Here is a 9,444-nt window from a genome sequence, read left to right on the forward strand (position 1 = left end):
TCACACAGACAAAACAAAACACTGAGGCACTATCTTGACAAAATTTACTGAAAGGTAACTCCAGGAGTAGTTGTTTGCAAACAGAATTAATGTCCACTATTTGAACTGAATACAAATGAGGCCAGAGCATAAAATTTAACATGTATTTTTGGCCTTTCATCTATTTGAAGAGGAAGGATCCTTTGTTGTTCAGAAAGCAGCCTGGGCACTAACTGTGTGATCTAGGTAAGGAGTAGAGGTACAGAAGCAAAAGGAGCCTGAGAAGGCTAGACTGATGCACAAAACTCAGCTGCTGCTGCTGCTGCTGCTAAGTCGCTTCAGTCATGTCCGACTCTGTGCGACCCCATAGACGGCAGCCTACCAGGCTCCGCCGTCCCTGGGATTCTCCAGGCAAAAATACTGGAGTGGATTGCCATTTCCTTCTCCAGTGCATGAAAGGGAAAAGTGAAAGTGAAGTCGCTCAGTCGTGTCCGATTCTTGGCAACCGCATGGACTGTAGCCTACCAGGCTCCTCCGTCCATGGGATTTTCCAGGCAAGAGTATGGAGTGGGGTGCCATTGACTTCTCCGACAAAACTCAGCTAGAGCTTATGTTTCTCTTGAAGGAGGTGGGGGAGGAAGAGAACCTGAAAAGTTTTGAGAATCAGAGTGAGAAAAATGAAGATAGAGAGTAATCTGAGTTTAAGAGAGGTTTCTGGGAGGTTTGAGACAGTAAAACTAGGAATCTAGCACAGCTGCCATTCTGAATGATACTGAGAGATACAGAGAAACAGGAAAAAGGATTTTTAGATATTTTGTTATGCGTATTAAGTGGAATTCTTCTTTTGTGCTATAATATTGAGAACTTTTTCTGGCAAGTGTCAAAAATGCAAACTGATTTAACTGAAAAAAATTATAAATAGATAGCTGCAGATATGGCTGGATCCAGGGTGCAAGCAATGTTATCAAACATGGTCCTTCCCTCTCTGTTGCCTTCAAAGTGTTTATTCTCATGCAGTGATTTTTTCCCCCACCTCCTCACCTTTCCCCAATGTTGAACCTATATCATCCTTATAGCTAATCATTCCAGTAGGAACAAAGTACTTATTTCCTAGTAGTTCCAATAAAATCTTATTCTCATTAGCAAACTCTGGATTATATATTCAACCATATGCTTTAGCCCAGGGGACAAAGAATGGGGGATGAGTCATTCTCCAAAGGAAAATCAAGGTTCTATTATCAGAAAAAAACTGTAAAATGATAGGCAGGTGGAAAATAGAACATGTCCACTACAAGTTCTTCTCAAAGAAACTTCAGTTAAGATTTATGTTTGCTTTTCAATTTTTTAATATTAGAATTGCGTTTCTTTTGAAAATGACATCATGTTGACATGAGAAGCATGGCAGCTGAAATGTTCTTTCAACTAAAAAAATACAGTGAAATATCTTGCTGTTCCTCCAGAAAGAGGTGCCAGAAAAGATTTTTTAAATATATTTTTGTTCTGAGTTTCCATATACATACAGCCTTTATTTAAAGGTCTCTTTTCTGATCCCAGGAAATGGTTCAAATTCCTGAAAACCTGATTACCATTGTGAAAATACATGTTTCCCCCATCAGTGCCACCACAACTTTACTCTTGGGATTAGACACAAAGCTCAATACTTGTAGCACTCTGGGCTAAACAGCTAGGAATTGGTTTGCGTATCCGCACAGGGCGGCACACAGTAACAACCCATTTCAGGAGCATTCAGATTTTCATTAACTCAAATGCTCCTCTGTATGGAAATTCTCCAGGTAAGAATACTGGAATGGATTGCCATTTCCTTCTCCAGGGGATCTTCCTGACCCAGGGATCCAACCTGGGTCTCCTGAATTGCAGGCAGATTCTTTACCAACTGAGCCACCAGGAAAGTCCCAAATACCTGGCACAGCACCACAAACCTTGAAATATGTGAGACAACTTGCTGTCTCAAAGATCAAGCACTTGCTTTAGCCTTCAAATTGTGTACAAAACAAAGGGTACCAACAATATGCAGAGCTGTCTGTTGTCAATCAATTCTTTCTTCATTATCATTTAGTACCCTATTACCACAATTGCTTGTGGCTCATCTGGTAAAGAATCTACCTGCAATGTGGGAGACCTGGGTTCAATCCCTGGGTTGGGAAGATCCCCTGGAGAAGGGAAAAACTACCCACTCTAGTATTCTGGCCTGGAGAATTCCATTGACTGTATAGCCCATGGGGTCACAAAGAGTCAGACACAACTGAGCAACTTTCACTTCACCACATTTGCTGACTACACCACTTACTAGCGCTGTGCTTCAGATTCCTTATCAGGAAAAGGGACAATGATAACCTACTACCCAGGGGTGTTATGAGGATTAAATTAATTAATACATGTCAAGTGTTGAGGAGGACAATGTTGGGCACTCAATAAGCACTAAATTAATGTTTGCTTTTATGATTACAGGGGCCTAAAAGTACATCTCTCTCCATAAGTAAAACATGTGAAAAAAAATTTTTTGGATATCGTGTCTGAAGAGAATGCTGTATAGGGAGAGTAGATGTTCATTCAGCTTCAGAGACCTTAAGGAAATTCAAATCCAGTGCTGAAAGATCCTTTGTTTTTTTTAAATATGAGGTAGAAATCTTGATTTATTTTCAGTTTTGCCACAAGGCTTGATGGATCTTAGTTTCCCCACCAGGGATGGAACCCTGGTCCATAGCAGTGAAAGCATCAAGTCCTAACCACTGGACAACCAGACAATTCCCAGGAATCTTGGTGTTTAAAAAAATTCATTGCTCTTCTTTCCTGCTCGTGGATGCTACAGAATAATCATCATTGAAGCGTACCCCCTTCCACTGATGTCATGTCTAAATCTGAGTCTCCCAAAGAGCCCGGACAAAGCTCATCAGAGGACTGAGCTTTGAAACAACTGATGAGAGTCTGAGGAGCCATTTTGAACAACAGGGAATGCTCACAGACTGTGTGGGAATGAGGGATCCAAACCCCAAGTGCTGCAGAGGCTTCCAGTTTGTCAGGTACATCACTGTGGAGGAGGTGGATGCAGTCATGAATGCAAAGCCACACAAGGCAGATGAAAGAGTTTTTGGAACCACAGTAGGCCATCTCAAGAGAAGATTGTCAAAGACCTGGTGCCCACTTAACTGGGAAAAAGATTTTTGTTGGTGACATTAAAGAAAACACTGAAGAACATCACATAAAAGATTATTTTAAATAGTATGGGAAAACTGAAATGATTGAAATCACAGCTGACCAAGGCAGTGGCAAAAAGAGAGGCTTTTGTAACCTTTGATGACCCTGACTCCGTAGACAAGAATGTCATTCAGAAATACCACACTGTGAACGGCCACAACTGTGAAGCAAAAAAAGCCCTATCTTAGCAAGAGATGGCTAATGCTTCATCCAGCCAAAGAGGTCAACGTGGTTCTGGAAACTTTGGTGGTGGTCATGGAGGTAGTTTTGATGGAAATGACAGCCTTGGTTGTGGAGGAAACTTCAGTGGTCGAGGTGGCTTTGGTGGGAGCTGTGGTGGTGGTTGTGGGTATGGTGGTGGCAATGGGGATGGCTATAATGGGTTTGGTAATGATGTAAGCAATTTTGGAGGTGGTGGAAGCTACAGTGATCTTGGCAATTATGACAACTGATCTTCAAGTTTTGGACCCATGAAAGGAGGAAATTTTGGAGACAGAAGTCCTGGCCCCAATGGTGGTGGAGGCCAATATTTTGCCAAACCACGAGTAACTATGACAGTGACAGAAAGTTTTAATTACTGCCAGAAAACAAAGCTTAGCAGGGGAGAAGAGCCAGAGAAGTGACAGGGAGGCTACCGGTTACAACTGATTTGTGAACTTTTAGGCAAGTACAGTGGTGGCAAGGTCTAGCTGCTACAAAGAAAACATGTTTTAGACAATACTCATGTGTATGGCAAAAAACTCCAGGATTGTATTTGTAACTAATTGTATAACAGGTTGTTTAATTTCTTTTCTGTGCAAAGTGTAAAGCATTCCAACAAAGGATTTTAATGTAGATTTTTTTTTCTTTTGCACCCATGTTGTTGATTGCTATTGGAGAAGGCAATGGCACCCCACTCCAGTACACTTGCCTGGAAAATCCCATGGACGGAGGAGCCTGGTAAGCTACAGTCCATGAGGTCGCGAAGAGTCGGACACGACTGAACGACTTCACTTTCACTTTTCCCTTTCATGCACTGGAGGAGGAAATGGCAACCCACTCCAGTATTCTTGCCTGGAGAATCCCAGGGATAGCGGAGCCTGGTGGGCTGCCGTCTATGGGGTCGCACAGAGTTGGACACGACTGAAGCGACTTAGCAGTAGCAGTGTTGACTGCTAAATGTAATAGTCTGATCATAATGCTGAATAAATGTGTCTTTTTAAAAATGTGCTGTAACTAAAATAAATAAATTTATTAAAATAATAATAATAATAAAAATGTGCTGTGTAAGGTTAGTCTACTCAGAAGCCATTTTGGTGAACTACCCCAACAGTGTGGAGTTAGAATTCCTTCAGCGTGATGCTAGGTTCCATTCAAAATTTATTTACAACCTGCTTTGGTGAAGAAGCTGTTGTCTTCAGAAACCTTGGTGTAGCTGAACTGACAATTACTGTGTTGTGACCTGGAGTTCACTGCTAAAAGGGTCACCCATACAAAGTATTCCATTGTATGTATCTACCATATTTTCTTCATCTATCTGTCAATGGACATTTAGGTCTTTTCCATAACTTGGCTGTTGTAAATAGTGCTGCTATGAACACAGGGGTACCTGTATGTTTAAAAAAAATTTATTGGAGTATAGTTGTTTTACAGCACTGTGTTAGTTTCTACCATACAGCAATGTGAATCAGCTATACATATGTACGTATGTACATACATACATACACATATCTCCTCTTGTTTGGTTTTCCTTCCCATTTAGGTCACTACAGAGCATTCCCTGTGCTATATAGTAGGTTCTCGTTAGTTATCTATTTTACACATAGTATCAATAGTGTATATTTATCAATCTCAATCTCCCAATTCATTCCACCACCACCTCTTTCCCCCTTGGTTCAGTTCCGTCGCTCAGTTGTGTCCAACTCTTTGCGACCCCACGGACTGCAGCATGCCAGGCCTCCCTGTCCATCGCCAACTCCCAGAGTTTACTCAAACTCATGTCCATTGAGTTGGTGATGCCATCCAACCATCTCATCCTCTGTTGTTCCCTTTTCCTCCTGCCTTCAATCTTTCCTAGGATCAGGGGCTTTTCAAATTAGTCAGATCTTCGCACAAGGTGGCCAAAGTATTGGAGTTTCAGCTTCAACATCAGTCCTTCCAATGAACATTCAGGACTGATTTCTTTTAGGATGGACTTGTTGAATCTCCTTTCAGTCCAAGGGACTCTCAAGAGTCTTCTCCAACACCACAATTCAAAAGCATCAATTTTTCAGCGCTCAGCTTTCTTTATAGTCCAACTCTCACATCCATACATGACTAGCGGAAAAACCATAGCTTTAACTAGATGGACCTTTGTTGGCAAAGTGATGTCTCTGCTTTTTAATATGCTATCTAGGTTGGTCATAAATTTCCTTCCAAGGAGCAAGCGTCTTTTAATTTCATGGCTGCAGTCACCATTTGCAGTGATTTTGGAACCCCAAAAAATAAAGTCTGCCACTGTTTCCACTGTTTCCCCATCTATTTGCCGTGAAGTGATGGGACCGGATGCCATGATCTTAGTTTTCTGAATGTTGAGCTTTAAGCCAACTTTTTCACTCTCCTCTTTCGCTTTCATCAAGAGGCTCTTTAGTTCTTCTTCGCTTTCTGCCATAAAGGTGGTGTCATCTGCATATCTGAGGCTATTGATATTTCTCCTTAATTCCATTTTGTACTTCATCCAGCCCAGCGTTTCTTATGATGTACTCTGCATATAAGTTAAATAAGCAGGGTGACAATATACAGCCTTGACGTACTCCTTTTCCTATTTGGAACCAGTCTGTTGTTCCATGTCCAGTTCTAACTGTTGCTTCCTGACCTGCATACAGGTTTCTCAAGAGACAGGTCAGATGGTCTGATATTCCCATGTCTTTCAGAATTTTCCACAGTTTATTGTGATCCACGCAGTCAAAGGTTTTGGCATAGTCAATAAAGCAGAAATAGATGTTTTTCTGGAACTCTCTCACTTTTTCGATGATCCAGCGGATGTTGGCAATTTGATCTCTGGTTCCTCTGCCTTTTCTAAAACCAGCTTGAACGTCTGGAAGTTCACGATTCACTTACTGTTGAAGCCTAGCTTGGAGAATTCTCCCTTGGTATCCATACATTTATTCTCTATGTCTGTGTCTCTATTTCTGCTTCATGAATAAGACTGTCTATACCAATTTTTTTTTCAGATTACACATATATACATTAATGTACGATATCCGCTTTTCTCTTTCTGACTTACTTCAGTCTGTATGACCATCTTTATGTCCATCCGTGAAAGTGAAAGTGAAAGTCACTCAGTCATGTCCAACTCTTTACCACCCCATAGACTATACAGTCCATGGAATTCTCCAGGCCAAAATACTGGAGTGGGTAGCCTTTCCCTTTTCCAGGGGATCTTCCCAACCCAGGGATCAAACCCAGGTCTCCTGCATTGCAGGCGGGTTCTTTACCAGCTGAGCCACAAGGGAAGCCCAAGAATACTGGAGTGGGTAGCCTATCCCTTCTCCAGCGGATCTTTCCGACCCAGGAATTGAACTGGGGTCTCCTGCATTGCAGGTGGATTCTTTACCAACTGAGCTCTCAGGGAACCCCTAGGTCCATCCCTGTCTCTACAAAGGACCCAATTTCACTCTTTTTTATGGCTGAGTAATATTCCATGGTATCTATGTACCACGTTTTCATTATTCATTCATCTGTCAGTGGACGTTTAGCTTGTTTTCATGTCTTGGCCATTGTGACTAGTGCTGCTATGAGCATAGGGGTGCGTGTATCTTTTGGAATTACAGCTTGGCTGGATATCTGCCCAAAAGTGGGATTACTGGATCATATGGTAATTCTATTTTTAGTTTTCTGAGGAACCTCCATACTGTTTTCCACCGTGGCTTCATCAACTTACATTCCCATTAACAGTGTGGGAAGGTTCCCTTTTCTCCACACTATCTCCAGCATTTGTAATTTGTGGACTTTTTAATGATGACCATTCTGACTGGTATGAGGTGATACTGTTAGGGAAACCACTGACTGGCCCACCCTGGCCAGGCAAGATAGTAACTTCTTACAGAAGTTATCTTACAACAAGAGGTCCTGGTAAGGAACTCAGAAGTAGCAAGCTACCACCAACAGGAAGAATTCTGAAAAGGTCAAAAGAAGAGAGGGGCCCCAATTCCTATGTCCTACAAACCTCCCAGAATTCTCCTTGCTGGAATCCATCTTTGCTGAATGATGCATGTGCCACCAGGAAGAACTCTGGGTCAGAAAGATTGGCCAGAGACAACATGGAAACTAACCCCATCACCATAAAACCCGAGACTGCAAGCCTTGCGGCAGAGCAGTTCTCTTGTGTTCTCTTAACCTGCTGCTCTCTACCCAGGCATCCCTTCCCAATAAAGTCTCTTGCTTTGTCGGCATGTGTTTCTCTTCACACAAGTCATTTCTGAGCATTAGAAAAGAGCCCACTCTTGGGCCCTGGAAGGGCTCCCCCTTCCTGTGACAGTACTTCATTGTAGTTTTGATTTGCAATTTTTTAATAGTTAGCAATGAGTACATTTTCATGTGCCTATTGGCTATCTGCATTCCTTCTTTGGAGAAATTTCTTTTTAGGTCTTCTGCCCATGTTTTGATTGGGTTATTTCTTTGTTGTCGAGTTGTATGATTGTTTGTATATTTTGGAAATTAAGCCCTTGTCGGTCACATCATTTGCAAATATTTTCTCCCATTCTGTATGTTGTCTTTTTTCATTTTTCTTTCTTGTTGTTTCCTTTGCTGTGTAGAAGCTTGTACCTTTGATTAGGTCCCATTTGTTTATTTTCATTTTTATTTCTAATGCTTTGGGAGATTGACCTAAGAAAACATTGGTACAATTTATATCAGAGAATGTTTGCCAACATAAAATCATACACTTTATTTTTTTAATTTTTAACTTATTTTATTTTGCTGCAATGAGTCTTAATTGCAGCACATGGGATCTTTCATTGTGGTGCTCAGGCTTTTCTCTGGTTGTGGTGTGGGCTCCAAAGCGCATGGGCTCAGTAGTTGTGGTGCCCAGGCTTAGTTACTCCATGGTATGTAGGATCTTAGTTCCCTGACTAGGAATAGATATGTACACCTTAAAATAGTTAAAATGGTAAATGTATGTTATGCATATTTGCGATAATTTTTTAAAAGTTAAGTTACAAAATGCAAATACATAAACACTCTGTCAAACACATCCATAATCACAAGTTATAGAACTTGCAGAGGAAAAGATGTTAACAAACAAAAAATTAAAAATTACATGAGGAATCATCAATAGGGAGAGTCAAGGAGATGCAGCAGGGAAGTCATCTCTGGTATTGATTGCTTCCTACTGGCACTACGGATCCCCTTGATGTCTGGCTGTGACTTCTAGAGGATTTCTAGCCCAAGAAATCTACAAATATCTTTTGGCTACAAGGTCGCTTTGCTGCCACCATGGTGACCTTCTGGTCAGATGAACTTGTATAATCAGTTACTTTCCATATCCCTCACAGTGCAGGCAGGAGCCTCTGGATCCCTTCCACACTCTACAAGAGTATGAGAAGAACTAGGAGTGTCACCTCAGCCCCACTTTTCTGCCTTGAGTATGCCACACTCACTTCTCCTCTGCTTTGCCATCCTGTGTTGGTGCAAAGCCACCTGTGAGGCTTCCTCCTCACTCATTCACATCAGGAGTGGAACTGAAGCTCTTTCTACTCTTGGCTTGCCCATAGCCTTGGAATTTCTGCTTGGAAGACTAAGGTCACAATACAAGGGTCTGTCTACCTCTTTACTCCTACTTTCACTTTCTTCTCCTTTCTGCACTCAAGTAGCAAACTGAACTTTGACTCTATTTTTTTTTCTCATTAAATTCCTTTTTCAGGAGTCCTAATCATCCCCACCCTCATGGTTAGTAGGTAACTTTGACGGACTAGAGAGGTAATATACATGGAAATGCAAAAGAGAAGAACATATTGTATATTATTTTACTCCTGTCCCTTCAGGCTATCATTTCACAGCCAACAGCTGTCTCCTCCCTGAGTCTGTGCTTCAGACCCCCCACTTTCCAGCACCCAGCCCACCCCCTGCAATGAGACACACTACTCAGGCTAGGGTGGGCAGGGCTGCGGCATGGACTATGTGCACAGTTCTTAACCTGTCCTGTCTTCCACAGACCATCCGCTGTGTTCTCTTTCAATCCCCCAAACATCCCTTTCTGTCTCAGCTGATTTCCCCACCATGAGGGGATTT

At 41.9% G+C, this 9,444-nt stretch overlaps 1 pseudogene; it reads left to right on the top strand.

The window, feature by feature from the left end:
- Positions 1-2,848: 2,848 nt before the first annotated feature.
- LOC145539567 (heterogeneous nuclear ribonucleoprotein A1 pseudogene) lies at positions 2,849-3,818 on the top strand (annotated as a pseudogene).
- The last annotated feature ends 5,626 nt before the right edge of the window (positions 3,819-9,444 follow it).

The sequence above is a fragment of the Giraffa tippelskirchi genome, chromosome 2 (assembly GCF_054371585.1).
Source record: "Giraffa tippelskirchi isolate mGirTip1 chromosome 2, T2T-mGirTip1v1.2.pri, whole genome shotgun sequence".
In the NCBI taxonomy this organism is placed as follows: domain Eukaryota; kingdom Metazoa; phylum Chordata; class Mammalia; order Artiodactyla; family Giraffidae; genus Giraffa; species Giraffa tippelskirchi.